The following is a 19,119-nucleotide window of genomic DNA, read 5'->3' as shown; positions in this document are numbered from 1 at the left end:
ACTTCCACCACTACAACCTACGTCCGAGACCTGATAGAACCCTAGCCTCTACCAAGTACACCAAGTGATAAATCAAATTCCCCACCCTCCTATGTTATGTCAGTGTTTAGCTTTTACTTTTTGTTACCTTCGTCCAGCTGCATGGTATTCCTTATGCTTGGCTTTTGTATTTCTTTATTGTTCTTTTGCTTTTGTGAGAAACATATTTGGCTAGTGTAAAACAGTGAAGAACATAAGGCATTTATTTCACTAAGGTTAATTAGAGTATCATTACAATCAGTGCACTCATAGTCAATATGAGACAACATTTTGTTGTGGTAGTACACATGTTCGCAGGGCATTTATTTCACTAAGGTTAATTAGAGTATAATTACAATCGGTGTACTCATAGTCAATATGAGACAACATTTTGTTGTGGTAGCACACATGTCCGCAGATAACATAGGAGTGGCAGGTGTTGTATTACTATACGACAACACCAAAAAATCTCTGATTTTATATAGAAAGAGTTAAAAAAATGTTTGCGAATCACACCTTTACGGTTAGGGATGTGTTTTTTCAATGTCCAATTTTATACTTCCTCTTTTCAATATAAGGTACATATTAGATATTTTAAAGTCTTATAGAAAAGACATATGAATATCTACAGTACCAAATACGTAAGAGACATGGAAATATATTTCATCGATATTTGTAGTTGTCCATAATTTTTAATGACCTTTTTCCAAAGCTTACAAACTTTGATTACGGACAAAAGTATGTATGTGCTATATTTTTTACATGGAGAGGGTATCAAGTACTTCCTCCGTCTCAAAATAAATGTCTTAAACTTAGTACAATTTTATATTAGAGATAATACAAAGTTGAGATAGTTATTTTTGGGACAGGGGGAGTATCAACCAATGAATTAAGCAACAAATTGTAGTGTTGCCAGCAAACACAACAAACTCATTAATAGCCTGAAAACAGGACTCCCTCCGTCACAGTTTAGAAGACATGCACGTGTACCTTGATCGTTAATTTGACTTATATAAAATATATTATTTAACTTAAAATTATATCATTAGAAAATAGAACATCTAAAGTTTCTGATGATGTATTTTTTGTTATATATGACTCTTATTAAGTTGGTTAAATTAACGACCTAGGTACATGTACCGGACTCTTGTAAACTCAGACGGAGGGAGTAGTTTTTACCATCTCATACTATTAGATTATATATAATCAAGCTCAAGAAACTATTAATTATATATTCCCTATGTTTCAATATAATGCATATATAGTGCATATTACATTTTTTCTATGTTTTACAGGAAAATATATAAATATTTATAGTACCAAATACATAAGATATTTTTAGGCAAGAAAATAATTACGACATGGGAATATATTTCATCATTATTGTAGATATGGATATTTTGGTAGAGAAACTTTGTGAGTTTACGAAGTTGGACTTAGGACAAAAAATATTATGCACTAGTATATTCTTAGAGGGATGTCTAGTGATGAGGCGTCAACTACAGTAAACACAACAAGGCAAACTCATGTCGTTAGCTACATCGTAAGTTAGTTGTGCCGTGTCCCGTGTGGCCTCTAATCTCCCAATAACTGCGAATATAGCTATTCCTAGCTCATTGCGCGCGCAACGCCTATCACAGCCATTGCTTCAACATATGGATTCGGGTTGTTTTGCATGTGCATGACCCCTCTTTCTCCCTTTTCCTGCTAACGCGCTGACACATGCATGCATGCCTATGTCATCTTTCCTCTCTCCTCAAACTCCATTACTTTTAGTTGTTTCTTGACAGTTTAGATGCTTGATATCTTTAAAATTAAAATTTTGTTTTTAAAACTTTATATACATTTGAACTGCTGGTGCTAAGATCTTTAGAACAAGATCAGTCATGGATAACCTTTAAACAAACTTTTGTTAACTGCAATTGAAATATGGAGTTTTAAAAGATTAGCAGTGTTTTCTGTAAGGAACTTTGCCGGGCATAGTGAAGAACTTTTTTATTTTCATCGCAAAGTGCTAAATAAGCAGAATCGGGAGATGAAGAACTTTCTGAATAGCGGGTCTGCACTTTATTAAAAATATTAAAGAACTTTCGTAGAGAATGTATTTGAAACCAAAGAATTTTATAGACAACTTGTGTGAACTTTGATGAAAAGTGTATGAAACTTTGTTAGAAATATATCCATATTGGACTTGTTTCGTAGAGCTAACCGTGAGAAACTCCAATGCATAAACGAATTTAAATTTACATAATTTATTTAGAAGTTAGGGCAACATATAACTTTTCCTAGCAAATACTAGTATGGTGGAGTAGCGTGGCATTAAAGTATATGACATATTGATTTGACCTGCATGCATGGGACCAGCTGCATGTCGATTTGATGTCCAAGATGAAGAGTGGTCCAGATATAGGTTGCAGGGGCAATGAGTTAGGAAAAATCCACTCTCCAATAACTGCTACTAGAAAATGAGCTCACCTGGAGCAGGACCACTGGGAAGGATGATATTTCCTGTGTGTAGTCAATGGCCGGGATGAGGCGCTTGAGCTCCATGGTGGGCGCGAAGTCACCGTAGTCTGCCACTGTGGCGTCCGGCGCGTCGGCCTCGACGAAGAGCACCCCTTCCCCGTTGCAGTCGATCTCGACCCTCCCGTCCTTGTCCCGGGCGAGGCGGCCGGCCATTGGGTTGAAGGTCACGAGTGCCTCCGCCAGCGCTTGTCGCATACGCTCGCCGTCGAAGAAGCCTTCCGTGGCTGCTGCCCCCTCGGGGCGGGGCGGTAGAAGTAGACGCTAGGCGTGTGGAAGCGGGGCACCAGTAGGTCGAGGTGGGAGTTCCATAGCTGAGTCCGCGACGTCTCCCTTGCCGGCCTGACCATCGTTGATCGCCGCACCGTGATCGCCATCTATCTGCCCAAGAAGCAAAGTTTGTCAATGACCACTAAAATTGAATGGAAACAGGGCTGCTCCTTGCTCTTGGGCACCGTACAGTCGCAACGGAAGACAAGAAAAGGAGCAGCATATGGATGAACAGGATGAAAAGGTAGAGCAAAGCCTGACCTTGGAAGAGGAAGCAAAATTATGGTGATGGTTGGGCCACAACAGTAGGTATGTACGTCTTGGCGTCTTTATATAGAAGAAAGAAGGCTCTTCTATCTAGTACTCGCGTGTGCAACAATGCAAGGGGTCGTCAGCGAGAAACTTCAAGGTCGTCAGTGACAGGTGTTCCTATTTTATCAGGACTAGTCCAATACCAACGGACACACAAATATATATGAGTATATGATAGTCCATGATCCTATGCATGAGTATATTATTTTGGATAAAGGGAAATATATTAATATCAGGTTGATTTTAGTACATATAAAGCTGATTTTAATATACCTGTTAATCAACACATGGTTAGCTTGTTAGAAGGTTAGTCGTATTCGAGCTCCCCAAGGTTGAATTCTTAGACTTGACGTTGGTGCTTGCATTATTTTTTATTTATTTCAGTTTTCCGGCAAGAGACATTCCTTCGAATGCGAGGTGTCTATGATGACTTCGTAAAATCTCAAGATGCTATTCATGTCCGTCGCTCCGAGATGTTTATAGGGATAGAATGTGTGTGCCTATTGTATGTTCATGTATGTGAGGGAATTCGATGGTACCGTGTTCAAGAAAAATAGTTGATTTTCATACAACTAAATTCTGCAACAACAGGATCTCGCAACATCCATGCACATACCAAAATATTAGTAGAATATCTGTATTGTAGCCTCAGGAAGCAGCCCTGCGTCGCTCTCCCACGAGCGGCTCGGGCGGACTCTCCCTACGCCGCGGCCGGCTCCCTCACGCCTCCTCCCTTCCCTCGCCGCCGCCACAGGGCGCCGCCGGGCAAACCCCGTGCGTCGTCGGCGGCGGCGGGGCTGTCTTCTTTCTCGCGCGCCTCGTCTTGGAGCGTGAACACCGGTGGTGCGTGGCTTGGAGCTGGGCGTGGGCCTGGTGCCTTGCCTCGCGTGCCGGGGTTGGCTTCAACGCCGCTGGAGGCTGCCTGCTGTGGTTCGGGGAGGCGACCGATGCTCGTGGCGACCGGATGCCGGGGCGACGGTCCCAGAGCTTGGCGGTGCTCCTACTTGGCGTCCCTACGGTGTTTGCTGCGGATCGGAGCGCGGCGGATCGAGGGTTCTGGCGCCCTGATCTGGAGTCAACGGGGACGCTCAGGATCTGGCCTGGCGGAGTGAAGGTGCACATGTGAAGGTTGTGCGCGGATCTGACAGGGCTGGCGGCTTGGCGCGGCTCCGTTGGGCTCTAGTGAAGTAGGCGGAGGTGCAGTTTTGTGTTGGCTCGAAGGAGGAGAGGATCTAGCTGGTGGTGACTGCATCGGCATGCTTTCGAGACGGGCTTCAACAATGCAATGTTGTACATCCAAGGATGCCAGGGCGACGATTTTGGGTGGAGGGATGCAATGTCAGGGGCGAGGTAGTGGCCGGGGAGGGTCATTTTGGCACTTCATGCTTGGATCTGACCCTCACAAGCGCGATGATTCTCGTGGCATGAGGACCCGCGTTGAATTCTCGTGAAGTGGGCTATGGTGGCTGGCAATGGGATTGTGCTGCAGAGCGAGCTTGGATCGAGATGGTCTTCGGTTCCTAAGGTGCTGATCTAGAACCGCATGCACACTACCGGGAGAGATGGAGCTCCGGCGAAAGCTTTTCAACAGCAGCGGCGGCGTCTGCGGACGTCGTGATCTCCTTGGAGGCGTTGTCTCGAAGTTCGTTTCCTCTTCGTGCTCGGTCTCTCTCGATCAAAACCCAAACTCCAGCTTGCTGGAGTGAGCGACGGCGGCAGCTACATTGTGACCTCCTTGGAGGGGTCGCTTTGAATGGTCATCCTTTGGCTATCGTTTGGAGTTTTTTCATCGTCATGGATGGTGTACGTCGGGGCAGCGGCTCCAGGATACTTGTTGTAAGCCGAGACTCCATGCGGCGGCCGGCGGCCGGCGGCAACTCCATGAGGTAGGGTTGCAGTCTCATTGCTTGGGCGACGATCTTGATTTGCGTGGGCGACAGGATTGTCGGCTCGGTCAACGCGTCCCAGCGGGGGCGGTTGGACGGAATGTCGGGGCGGCGGTCCCGGATGTGGCACAGACGCGCAGTGTTCGTGGTCTGCATGCAGTTATCCTAAGCAGTGTGGGCTGCGGATAGTTGTACTATGCGGCGTTGCTGGTCGAGGGTGAGAGATGGCATGTCGGGGCGGCGGCCCCAGAAGGTGGTGTCGGCTGAGTGCGCCACGCGCATTGGAGCAGTGGATGTCGAGGCGGCAGCCTCGAGAGATTTGCAGTTTTGAGGGCATGGACCACGTGTCGTGTGGGCGACGTGGTTGTCATCGATGTTGGTCGTCGGCATGTCAGTTGTTGCACCTATCGCGGGACTATGGAGTACTTGCCTCTTTATCAATGCCCACGAGTCCCTGGTCTGCTCCTCTCATGGCAGTAACAGCTTCTTCTCTCGCAGTGATGGAAGGTCAGTTTGATAGGTGAAGCGGGTCATGTCCTGTTGATGCGTGGTTTGGTTGGATAGCGCTTGTTGTTGTGTTCGACATGTGGTCGATGAGGATGGGCTCTGCCTTGTGTGTTTCAGTCTTTGGAAGTGGGCTTGACCCTCGTTATTCTGGTTTTTTCCCAGTTTGGCGTAATTAACTGCATAACTCTATTCTGCTTCATTAATAGATGAGGCAAATCTTGCCTCCGTTTTGAAAAAAATTAGTAGTAGAAGAAAATATGAACAAAAAACTGAACCAATTAGCAGACTATATGTTTACACGTGATTAAGTGACGTGTTGTGCAACAACGACCATTAGCTCCAACCATTGCACTTACAATAAGTAATGTATCGCGCATGGTAAAAGCTTTGCCGTAACGACGAGGTCTCTTACGAGGGAGGAAAGTTACTGGCACCGCCAAAATCCCACATACTCCGTCTGTTCCAAAATAACTGTCTCTACTTTATATTAGCTCTAGTACAAAGTTATACTAAGCTTAAGACAATTATTTTGGGACGGAGGGAGTACATGATTCTCCCACATCCCTGTCAAGTAGTGGTTGATGACAGATCTACATCAGACCACATGCCATACGCCTCCTCTTGCTCTGTCGTTCTCGAACTGCCTCAGCACAGTACTGGCTGTTCATTGTGCCGAGGAAGAGGACACGGATGATTTAGAAAACACAAGGATCAACTATCATTTTCATATCTCCCCATAAATCTGATGGACAAGACTTATGCCATGTACTTCCTCCGTAAATAAATATAAAAAAGTTTAGGTCATTTGAAGACCGCACACTTATGTTAACTAATAAACAAAGTACACTTACATACAGATGCCAAATCTACTAAAGATACATTGATAGGACATATGACCTACAAACTTTACTGAAAGAACCTCAAGAAGGATATTCCAAAAAAGTTCTTAGGAGTTTACCACACAATCAAAATACCGCTGTCGACCACTCGCCACGTCGTGACGTTCATCGGAAGAAGCAACCGATCTCCGGCATTCCATGATCCAAGATAAGAGCAATTCTAGCAGACCCTGCAAAATCTAAATCCGTAAAACGTATTTGTGATTTCATTTAGATCTCGTTTACGGGTCGAAAATGAACGCGGCCGAACAGAAACCGTAAACGAAATTGCATAATTTGAAAACATAGTTTCGTGGAAAGTTCATACTACGTACTACATATATTACATACTGCATTTGAAAATGAGCTCAGTACTCCTCGTCGGAGCTGCCGAGGTCGATGTACATCGCCTTCTGCTCCTCGCGGATGCGCCGCTACTCGTCGTCCTTCGCCTTGGCGGCGATGTTGGCCTCGATCGCCTGCCGCCACTGAAGGTCTTCGATCTCCTCGTCGTGGCGTCGGCGCTCCGCCTTCTCGTGCAAGCTGCACTCGGCAATGGCTGCCGCAATGGCTTCCACGTCGGCGACGAAGTCCTCCGGCCCGACGACTCCGCAGCGGCCGAGCTCCTCGGGCTCCTCCTTGACGGCGACGACGTCCTCCAGCTCCTCCGACCACTGCCTCTTCACAGGGAGCAGGCGCGCGGAAAAGGAGGAGCCCGCGGCCGAGGACAAGCCCGCGGCGACCTGTCGACGGTCGTACTCCTCCGTCTCCCAGACGCAGAAGCTCGCCGGCGGCGAAATGCCGCGGTTGGTCCACCTTCCGGCCCCGCGCTTCCTCGCGGCGTCCGACCGGACGCGCCGCTCGCGCTCCGGGTCGCTTCCGCCGTCGGATCTGCTGCCGAAGCCGCGTCCGGAGCTCCACATTGCGGCTGGAGGCGGGGGAGGTGGTCGCCGGCGACGAGAAATGTGGGGAAGGGGTGGGGAATCGTGGGGGCTCGGCGGCGGCGGGGGATGGGGTTTCGACCCGCAAACGCGCCGCGGAACCGTAGATATAGTGATCGGGGCGTGCGTTTTGCGGGCCGCGATAAAATTTTTTACGGACCGGACGAGTATGCGGGCTCTGTTCTGACCGAAAAAATGGATCTAACCTACAAAATCGCCGGACTTTTACGGGTTTACCTCTTTTGCGGGGTCCGCTAGAGTTGCTCTAGCGACATAGCCAGAAAGATAAAACCCAACAAGGCAAATCACAGAGTACCAACAAGATCGGTTCACGAGCCAAACAAACAGCCAACAAAGGTATGCGACACGCAGGCCAAATGAAGTAAACGGAAGGGGCCTGGTTCGAATGGGCGGCAGGACAAAGGCTGAGGGCAGACACACGAATCTTGGAGATGAAGTCGGTGGGCACGTGAGTGTCCGTTTGCTTATAGAAGGACTTCCATTGCTATAAAATGGCAGCTATTTAAAAAGACAATCAGTTAAACAGTTTGGAACAATATATTCGATACTCCATACTCCCTCCGTCATAGTTTATAAAGCATGCACGTATACCTAAGTCGTCAATTTGACTTATATAAAATATATTGTTTAACATAAAAATTATATCATTAGAAAATAGAACATCTAAAGTTTCTAATGATATATTTTTTGTAATATATGCCTCTCATTAAGTTGGTCAAATTGACGACCTAGATGTATGTGCCGGACTTATAAACTGAAACGGAGGGAGTAGTAAACTTGTTTCTAGTGGTCCAAAAGGCCCACTCACCGCCAGTCACGCGCTCGCGGCACCCGCAGCGTGCGTCTAACCCGCGTCTCTGATGGTGGCCCCTCCTCGCATGTTGCGCTAGATAATGCTGCCAGTGCTGCTGGTGTCGGGCCCGCCTCAGGAACCAGCGATGCCAAGGTGGTTTCGTCCGCGTCTTCTGGCACGATGTCTCCCTCGGGATCGCCGGCGCACACGGGCGTGGGATCTTGTGCGACCAGGCCTGCGTCCACCTCTACACGTGCCGGTACACGGCTGCAGATAGAGAAAATTAAACTGGTAAACTACAAAAATATTCTGAAGTTTGGACTAACCTGTACTACAGGGAAGCCCCGATCTGTTGAAGCAGCTTTGGCAGATCAGAACTGGAAGAGAGCCATGGAAGAAGAACACATGGCCTTAAAAAGGAATGAGACATGGCACTTGGTTCCACGAGGCAAGGTAAAAAATTATTTGACTGTAAGTGGGTATATAAAATTAAGTGAAAATCAGATGCGAGCATATATAGGTATAAAGCTAGACTGACAGCTAAAGGTTTCAAACAAAGATATGGTATCGATTATGAGGACACTTTTAGCCGAGTTGTTAAAGCTGCTACCATCAGATTGGTCTTGTCTATGGTTGTGTCTAAGAAATGGAGCTTAAGACAGCTGGACGTACAAAATGCGTTTTTACATGGTATTCTGAAAAAGGAGGTGTATATGAAACAACCACCTGGGTTTGAGAGCAAGAATGCACCATTCCATGTGTGCAAACTTGATAAGGCTCTTTATGGCTTGAAACAGGTCCCTAGAGCTTGGTACTCTCGGTTGAGCATGAAGTGGTAAAGCATTGGTTTTGTTCCTTCCAAGTCTGACACTTCATTGTTTATTTTTCATAAGTCCAATATAACACTGTACATGCTTATATATGTTGATGATATTATTATCACAAGTTCATCAGATGAAGCAGTGAGAGCACTCTTGAAGGATCTGGGCTCAAAGTTTGCCTTAAAGGATCTTGGAGATCTAAGCTTCTTTCTGGGTATTGAAGTCAAGAAACAGAAAGATGATTTTTTTTTCAAAATTACTACGTATTTTATAATAAATTCGAAAAGCATATGTGCTTTTTTTAAAATGTCAAAACTAGCACCCCTGTTGGCCTATGGGAGGCCGAAGTGGGCATGTCGGTCTGCGGTTGGCCGAAGAGCCTCCTGTCGGCCTGCGGTTGGCCGAAGAGGGCCCGTCGGCCTCCAAGAGGTCGAAGAGTGTCAGGGGGACAAAACGTGATTAAGACGGTCTCAAATGAAAAAGTTATCAACTTGAAAAATCTTAGTCTCATCAAAACGGTTGATTTTGATTTAAAAATCGTCTTAATCCGAGATCGTATGCAACCTGTAAAGCCAAAACAAGGTCAGGGACAAAAGGTGTAGAGTTACTTCAGACAGACCGAATGGATGTCAGAAAATTTGTCATGGGGCATCCGATGCACTCGGTGAGATCGTGTGGAATACATATGAGTACAAAAATTTGGTCACGTTCACTCCGAGCACAAAGAGAAGCACGAAGCATCAAAACAAATTTCAGCCGATGTGAACAAACAAATTTCAGCCGATGTGAACCGATGTGATTGTTCACATCGGCTGAAATTTGTTTTGATGCTTCGTGCTTCTCTTTGTGCTCCGAGTGAACGTGACCAAACTTGTGTACTCTTCTCTATTCCACACGATCTCACCGAGTGCATCGGGTGCCCCATGACAAATTTTCTGCCATCCATTCGGTCTGTCCGAAGTAACTCTACAATTTCTGTTCCTGGCCTTGTTTTGGCTCTACAGGTCGCATACGACCTCGGATTGTGACGATTTTTATATCAAAATCAACCGTTTTGACGAGACGAAGATTTTTCATATTGTTAACCTTTTCATTTAAGGCCATCTTAACCACGTTTTGTGCCCCTGACACTCTTCGGCCTCCTAGAGGCCGACGGGCCCTCTTCGGCCAACCGCAGGCCGAGAGGCCCACTTCGGCCATCCCACAGACCGACAGGTCCCCCGTCGGCCCACCAGAGGCTGACGGGGTGCTAGTTTTGACATTTTTAAAAAACACATATGCATTTTAAATTTATTATAAAATACGTAGTAGTTTAACAAAAATCCAGAAAGATGGTATAGTTCTGTCTCAAGAAAAATATGCAAATGATTTGTTGAAAAGAGTTGGTATGCAGGGTTGCAAGCCTTCCTCAACTCCTTTGTCCAGCTCAAAGAAGCTGTCTTTATATGAAGGTGAGCTTCTTAGTGAAGAGGATGGTACTCAGTATAGGAGCATGATTGGTGCTCTTCAATATCTCACTCTTAATAGGCCGGATATATCCTTTGCTATGAACAAAGTATGTCATTTTTGCATGCTCCTACCACTTTGCATTGGACCGCTGCTAAGCGTATCCTGAGACATGTGAAACATACGGTTGGTGTTGGACTAACATTCAGAAGGTCACAATCCAATCTTATTAGTGCTTTCACTGATGCTGACTGGGCAGGTAGCGTTGATGAGAGAAGGTCCACAGGCGATTTTGCCATATTTTTTGGTCCTAACCTTGTTTCTTGGTGTGCCAAGAAGCAAGCAACCGTTTTCAGGTCTAGTACAGAGGCTGAATATAAAGCACTAGCTAATGCTACTGCAGAAATTATTTGGCTTCAGTCCATGTTGAAAGCGCGCGAGACCTAACGGTAGGCAGCCGACCGGCCGAAATTTGGGCCTGCTGGCCGGCCCCTATGGCTGGCCTTTCAAATTTGTAGCTAACATATAATGTTCTTCAACTTGGACACTATTTCAATTCCTTTTTCATTATATGCGGTGTGAAGAAATCCAGAATGGTATTTATCGTCGATCGAGCGGTCTTCAGCTGCCTTCCATTTGAGAATAGCCATGCAATTCAGTACGGGACAAAGTGCCTACGAGCAGAGCTGCACCGTTGAGTGAAGCACAAAAGGTGCCATAACTGATCTGTACAGGTGAAGAATGTTTCCAAGTTAAATCACTTTTCCGAGTGCCGCTCATCCCTATGTCACGGTCATACCAAAATAGCGATGGGAGCAGAGATTTTTTTTCATATGAAGATATGAAATTTGGAGGATCGGAGTAGATAAAGAGATAGTCTACTTATTTCTTTGCTTGGCTATATGGGCCAGGTCACCCTTGATAACTCTAGCATGTAAAGAGGGAAGCCATATATATTTATACATGTATGATGGTACAATATTAGGCGTGACTTTACTCATTGCATTGCCATGGGTACAATAGCCATTAATTGTTTTTTAGGTTCACAAGTAAAGTGGTTGGCATACCCGCGATGGCAAAACACAACACCCACCGGCGATTTAGACTGCCCGTCACATGTATTAACCTACTTTGAGCTGCTTTCTTCAGCATATGGTGTGAGAAGAATTGATATGCTCTGCACGTGCGTAAGCAAGTTGTTGGCGGGTGCAGTGGTGGTTGATATCAGCAACTTGGACAATTAACACATTGTAGAACTCACGTCTCGGTGTGCATGTAATCAGTATTCTGTGCTACTGAAAACTACAAGTCTTTCACACATTTATTGTCGCACAAAACCATGATAAGTTGTATGAACATATACAACAATAATAATGTAGACCTCTAAATTTGTCATTGTAAGACATGGAGAACAAGTGTTACAAAAAAGTTGCATCGAAAAAACTTTCGCCCCGCTTTATACATAAAGCATTAGTCAAGCATTACAACCAATATTACAGCACGACACTACACCACACAAACGACAAAGGAAACAACAAGATACGACAATACCGAGAATGGCAAGAAAGCCCCAAAACAACAAGCAAACAAGAAAATAAAGATTATAGCGCCACTTGGAGTCCTAGGATTGCTCATCCTTGATCGGGTAACCGGAGCTGAGAGAGAAGCCAATTTGAGAGGGAGACAAGCCATCGGAGGAGTGTATGCCATCACTAACACTCGGAATACAATCACCGCCGTGCCAACCAGCTCCATCACCTTAAGGCCTTGTTTGGTATTAGTGTTTTTTGAGGAGATTGGTGGGAATAATCCTCCAAGGGATTGGGTGAAACCCCAACCTTCACCCAATCCCTTCAAATCCCCATTTATCCCCAATACACTAGGTAGGGGTGGTGTATTGGGTATTGATAAAAATGCACTATAATTTGGGGATTTGAGGGGAAATGTGGGGATGAAACATGTCAAATACACTAGAACCAAATGGTGTTATGGGATGTGTGGGGATTGAGGGGTTTGACCGAGATAATCCCCACAAATTCCTTAAAATACACTAGTATCAAACAAGGCCTAAGGAGCCCCATGCCCCCCTCGCTCTGGATCGAAGGGTGCCACATCATTGGACGATGAAGATACTCACCCAATGCTAATTGTGAACGGATGACGGGTTCCCGAGTTGAGGCCTCCAAACATCCACGTCGAACTAGCTCACCATGGGAGCATACTGCCGTGGCTACCGAACCCCAACGCGGAGATAATATGCTATAGTCCACCGCACCTCGACAACCGACGGGAACGGACCATGCTCACACAACGGAGCCTCCAAGGAGGGAATGACGTCGTAGCGCCGCTAGCAGCACTACGGAACTATATGTACTATCTTTTGAAATAGAATCGTGTACATGGGTATGATCCTGTTCCTACAAATCAAAAGGCTCCAAAGCCCTACAAATCTTATTCTTTAGAATTCTTACAAATTTTTCTCTAAATCATAAGATGCCAAAATATGGCGATCCAAGTTAAGACATGCACTATATGGAATCATCCATATTAGCAAGACACTCGAAATCACAAGCTTTTTTTTGGACTTTGGTTGATTTAGCATCTCAGGTTCCAAATTAATAAAGTGCAAAAATTCATGAAATCTCATAAATGCTAATTATGTCCAGGGTCAAGAATACAATAGTGTAGCAAATTCAACTTCAGCCATGAACTACGTAGAAGAAAATTGTGTGTGTTAGCAAGGCACACGAAACTGGTAGGCAGTAGCTTGTTTTGGGTTTTGGTTAGTTTTGCGCCTCTCATGGTTCTAATATAATACTCCCTTCGTTCCAAAATAAATGTCGCTGCTTTAGTATAAAATTTGTACTAACTTAATAGTCAATTTGAGTCACTTATTTTGGAACAGAGGGAGTAATATTATACATATACAATATATTGGAGCAAATTGAGCTATCTCATTCATATAAGAACCGCTTAACGCGTTGCCAACACTAATAGAAAACAGGGCTATCGTTCGGCCCTGGCCAGCCCATTAGTCTCGGTTCTTCAAGAACCGGGACCAATGGGGGTATTAGACCCGGTTCGTGAGTCCAGGGGGCGGCCGGGGCCTCGTGGGCATTCGTCCCGGTTCGTGTAGAACCATTTGTCCCGGTTCGAGCCACGAACCGGGACCAATGGTCCTCGCTGCTGGCCCACAACCATTGGTCCCGTTTGTGGCATGAACCGGGACAGAAGGGGTGGCTTAGTCCCGGTTCATGCCACGAACCGGGACAAATAACTTGTCTATATATACCCACCGCCACGGCAGAGCACTCCACAGTGCTCTGTTTTTTCAATCCGGCGAGGTTTCTAGTTCACCTCCTATGCACATGAGGTGTTCACCTCCTACGCACATGAGGTGTTCGATGAAATGCCCGAGACACACTAGTTAAGCTTTCTCCTCTCGAAGCTTGACCTAGGAGCTCCATTTTTTTCGAGATTTGTCTCGATTTAGGGGTCTGTCACGCCCCGTCCCCGTTTTCACCGCCGTTGATCGCCCGCGCCGATCTCGTCGCCGGCACCACCGTGGTGAGCCTCTTGTTCTTATCTTCTTTATGATACTTGTCTGATTTTCTTACTTTAGATAGATATTTGTCTGATTTTCTTAATTTTGACACACATAATTATATGTAATGCACGCACATGAACCGGCAATGGATGTATGGTGACAGACACACCTCCGAGTACATTAAGGGCGTGCATATTTTTCTCGAAGTGGCTGAGGCATACAAGCAGAATGGTTTTATGTGTTGTCCATGCAGTAAATGTGGGAATACGAAGTCTTACTCTGACCGGAAAATCCTTCACACCCACCGCTTTACAAGGGTTTCATGCCACACTATAATGTTTGGACGAGGCACGGAGAAATAGGGGTTATGATGGAAGACGGCGAAGAAGAAGAGGACGATGAAAACTATGTGCCCCCTGAATACGGTGATGCTGCAATGAGGGGGAGCTGCTGAAGATCAAGAGGAACCAGACGATGTGCCCGATGATGCTGCAATGGGGGAAGCTGCTGAAGATCAAGAGAAACCAGACGATGTGCCCGATGATGATCTCCGCCGGGTCATTGTCGATGCAAGAACGCATGCCCGGTATGCGGTGCATTGCGGTATAAGATCAAACGAGATGACCCTGGTGATGTTGACGGCGAGCCCCGCAGGAAGAGAGTTCCTGCGAAGGTGATGTGGTATGCTCCTATAATACCACAATTGAAACGACTGTTCAGAAACAAAGAGCATGCCAAGTTGATGCGATGGCACAGTGAGGACCGTAAGAAAGACGGGAAGTTGAGAGCACCCGCTGACGGGTCGCAGTGGAGAAAAATCGAGAGAGAGTACTGGGCTGAGCTTGCACGTGACCCAAGGAACGTATGGTTTGATTTGTGTTGCCAAGTTGAGAGTACTGAGAGAGAGTACTGGAAAAGGCACGCTTGGAGGGGAGACAATAATATGCAGGGACGGATATTCTTGGTCTCAGGCACACTGCACAGTTCTACAGAACTCTACCTTGGTGACCCCTTATGTCGATGAACACAAGAACAGTCTGCGCTCCAAACACCCGGAGCAGTGCAACGACTGGATTACATGTGAACACATCAGGACTTTTAGCAGTTGGTTGGAAACACGTCTCAGAGATGAAAACACTATTTGTGAGGAGATGAACTCATTGTCCAGGGGACCATCTTCGACTGTTACGATTTGGAAAGAATACGAGATAAATGGGAATACATTTTACATGATCGCCCAAGATCAAAAGAGCACCAACCAAAACAACGGTGTCCGCTTTGATGCAGCCACCGAGAGGGGAAAGGACACATATTATGGTTACATAGTGGACATATGGGAACTTGACTACGGAGTAGATTTTAAGGTCCCTTTGTTTAAGTGAAAATGGGTCAATCTATGAGGAGGCGGGGTACAGGTAGACCCACAGTACGGAATGACAACAGTGGATCTGAACAATCTTGGGTACACTGACGAACCATTCGTCCTAGCCAATGATGTAGCACAGGTTATCTATGTGAAGGACATGTCTACCAAACCGAGAAAAAGGAAAAATAAGGAAGCGAATACATCATACGATGAGCCAAAGCGCCACATAGTTCTTTCAGGAAAAAGGGACATCGTGGGAGTGGAGGGCAAGACAGACATGTCCGAAGATTATGAAAAGTTTCATGAAATTCCTCCCTTCAAAGTCAAGGCTGACCCAAGCATCCTGATGATGAAGATTATCCATGATTACGGCGCAATAAGGAAAGGACACAAGCGAATAAAAAGTGAAGACTTTCTCCACAACTATTATGATGATACCATGCCAACTTTCAACCTTTTTGTAGTTCATTTGAAATGCATGTTGTAACAGACAAGTTTCCGTATGAAATCCTGATACTTCGAAAGAGATTGTCCGTTTTGTACACGAAGTGCATCCAGTTTTTGCCGTAACCCTCTCAACTTTCTTGCATATGCTATGTGGATGAAATGATGATACCATGCCAAAATAAAAGAGAGGCGCAATGCTCACCTGCACGTTACTTAGCTTCAGGCCAACGTGCAGGTGAGCACTGCGCTTCTCCCTTCATCGTCTATACACTCAGGGCTTATAAACCGCTGCGAGTGCCTCTCGCTTGGCGAGGTGGAACTAAAAAACAGTTGCAGAAAGAATCAACTAAAAAACTCTTTTACCGGTTCATGCCACGAACCGGTACTAATAGGTGCTCGTGGGGCCCCAGCCTTAAAACCTGTACCAAATAAAATGCCTTTGTAACATCCTTAGAACTGGTACTAAAGGAATCAACTAAAAAGCTTTTATAAACCTCTAGTATTATTGAAACTAAAATTATATAGAATTTTGTTACAAACTTTAATAGAAAAAGATTATCATAAAAGAAAATAAATAAGTAATTAGAATTTTGTTCAAAACAGTAAAAGCAAAAAGAATTATCATAAAAGAAAATAAATAAATAATTAGAATTTTGTTACAAACTTTAATAGCAAAAAGAATTATCGTAAAAGAAAATAAATAAGTAATTAGAAACAAAAAAAAAAGCAAAAAAACTAGGAAAAATTTAAAATAAAGGAATCAACTAAAAAGCTTTTATAAACCTCTAGTATTATTGAAACTAAAATTATATAGAATCTTGTTACAATATTTAATAGAAAAAAGAATTATCATAAAAGAAAATAAATAAGTAATTAGAATTTTGTTCAAAACATTAAAATCAAAAAGAATTATCATAAAAGAAAATAAATAAGTAATTAGAATTTTGTTACAAACTTTAATAGCAAAAAGAATTATCGCAAAAGAAAATAAATAAGTAATTAGAAACAAAAAAGAAAGTAAAAAACAGGAAAAAAATTAAAAAAAGTGCCACCTACACGGCCACCACGGCCTGCATACGACTAGAAAGCCATTACTAGGGCCAGGATGCAGGCCCGTAGTAGGCCCAATAGGCCCACAAGCACAGAGAGTGATTTTAGGCCCGTAAGCTTGCAGTAGAGAGGAGCTCGAAGTGGTTGATTCGGCAGGGCTTATAAACCACTCTGAGCCCCTCTCGGCTAGCGAGGTGGGACTAAACATAGCACCGCACCACGCAAGGCCTTTGGTCCCGGTTGGTGGCACCAACCGGGACTAAAGGGGGGGCATTGGTACCGTTTGGTGCAACCAACCGGGACCAAAGGCCTCTGCTTCCCGCCCTTCGGGCTGCTGAAAAGAGACCTTTAGTCCCGCTTTGTGCCACCAACCGGTATCAATGCCTCTGCTTCTCGCCCGTTGGACTGCTGAAAAGAGACCTTTGGTCCCGGTTGATGCCACCAACCGGGACTAAAGGTGGGGCTATATAAGCGACAATTTAGAACTTTTGATCTCTCCCCCCTCTCTCCATTCGATCCCGACGCCGACGCCGCCGCTGCCCCCAATGCTGCGAGGCTGCCGGAGTCACTGCCGCCCCCGAAGTCGTCCTCGTCGTCGCCGCCACCTATGCCGGTCGCGTGCGCCTCCTCCATCTGCCCGCCGACGAGCAACCCGGCCCTCCTCTGCTTCCCCCGGTGAGATCCGCCGCGCCACTCCTCCCTCTCCTCCTCTAGCTCCGGCCTCCTCCCGTCGGCACGCGCCCTCCTCTCCCCACGCCGTGGTCAGGCGCCCCCATCCTCTCCCCTCGCCGGCAGGGCCGGTCCTATGATTTCGGGGGCCCGGGGCAAAACTGACTTGTGTTCGTAGGATTATATGTGTGTAGCTATTATTGGTTCTAGTAGTACTTGCTCACTTCAAGAAATTTTATCCTTGGAGCAGTCTGCATATGGACGTTGCTCCTTGAAAAAAATGCATTTTTGTGTTCTAGGAAAGGATAGTACGTGTCAGGCATGATACTTGATATTTTACTAGTACTATATACTCATTTTTGTGTTCTATGCATTTCTTTTAGACAAGTTAATAATTAGCTGGCTCCTTGTTTCAAAATAATATGATACAATGTCACTACTAGAAGGTGAAGTACTTGTGATGCCAATGCAATCAAACTGGACATATATTCAAAAAAAAGCCATTGCATATTGACCAACTATTATGAGGTGTATCCAACGCTTCTAAAAATATAAGTTCGACTATTAAATGTAAAATATGCTGACTTTTTAGATTTAAAGGGGGGACTATGCTATAAATTTAGAACATTTAGGTATAATGACGTTGTAAAACAGTTCATGAGACATTTTTGCATAACACCAAAAAAATATGAGAGTGTGTAAGCAAGTTCATGGCTAAATACAAACAAAGATGAAATATTTTTAATTTTGTAATAATTTGACTAAATCCAAAATTGTCAATGGGCACAAAACATGTTCTTTATTGGGAAATAATTTATATTCTCATATGGTGCTTTCCTTGTTCTTAATTAGTACACGGAAAAAAATTATAGAACAATCAAATCATTATTCTCCTTCCATTGTTTTAGATTACTTTTATATGCTATGCCGAAGAGAATAAGCGCTGAAAGCATGCTTGCGTTGAACTAGTTTATTTTACTATATATAGAAGTAGTTTATTTTTAGCAAGAAAATTAATAGAACTAGTTTATTTTTTAGTTCATTTTACGATGCATATCCCGCATCCTCGTCGTCGACTCGGCTAAGGACACCTGCTTGATCAGAGGGGCCCTGTCCGGGACTGGACTCCGCCTGGCTGGTATTGGGAGGTGCTACCTTCCGGGGGGCGTAGGTTGGTGAGGAGCCGGCCCGTTGTTGACCCGATCCTTGTTCGGTGGCGGTCGCGTGGGCCAGTGACGGTGCCGAGGCTTCCAGACACCGCGGAGGTGGTACGTCACCGTGTCAGCGAGGAGGACGAGCACGTCCGTCGCTACATGGTTGCGTTGGAGGGCAGGTTCGACAATACCTGGCAGGTTCTTCAGGGATCCCACTGGAGCTATGATCCTGTGATGGTTCCTTCTCTTTGGGTGTCCACCGCCCGCGACGATACCCGTCGGGCGCTACGGTTCTAGCTGTATTAGTGATGCTATATGTATGACAAGAGATGATGTAGTTTTGCTTATAATTGAATGCATGCTAATTTGAATACTACTTTATTTTACGATTTGGTTTTGCTTATTGAATGCTCAAATTGGAAAAGTACTCCTACTTTGAATGCTAAAATTGGAGAGCACTATGCACAAAT

At 45.2% G+C, this 19,119-nt stretch overlaps 1 pseudogene; it reads right to left on the bottom strand.

The window, feature by feature from the left end:
- Nucleotides 1-3,125, bottom strand: LOC123448811 (annotated as a pseudogene).
- Nucleotides 3,126-19,119: the final 15,994 nt, after the last annotated feature.

This window comes from Hordeum vulgare, chromosome 1H (assembly GCF_904849725.1).
Source record: "Hordeum vulgare subsp. vulgare chromosome 1H, MorexV3_pseudomolecules_assembly, whole genome shotgun sequence".
Lineage (NCBI taxonomy): Eukaryota > Viridiplantae > Streptophyta > Magnoliopsida > Poales > Poaceae > Hordeum > Hordeum vulgare.
This window is presented reverse-complemented; position numbering and strand designations above follow the sequence as displayed.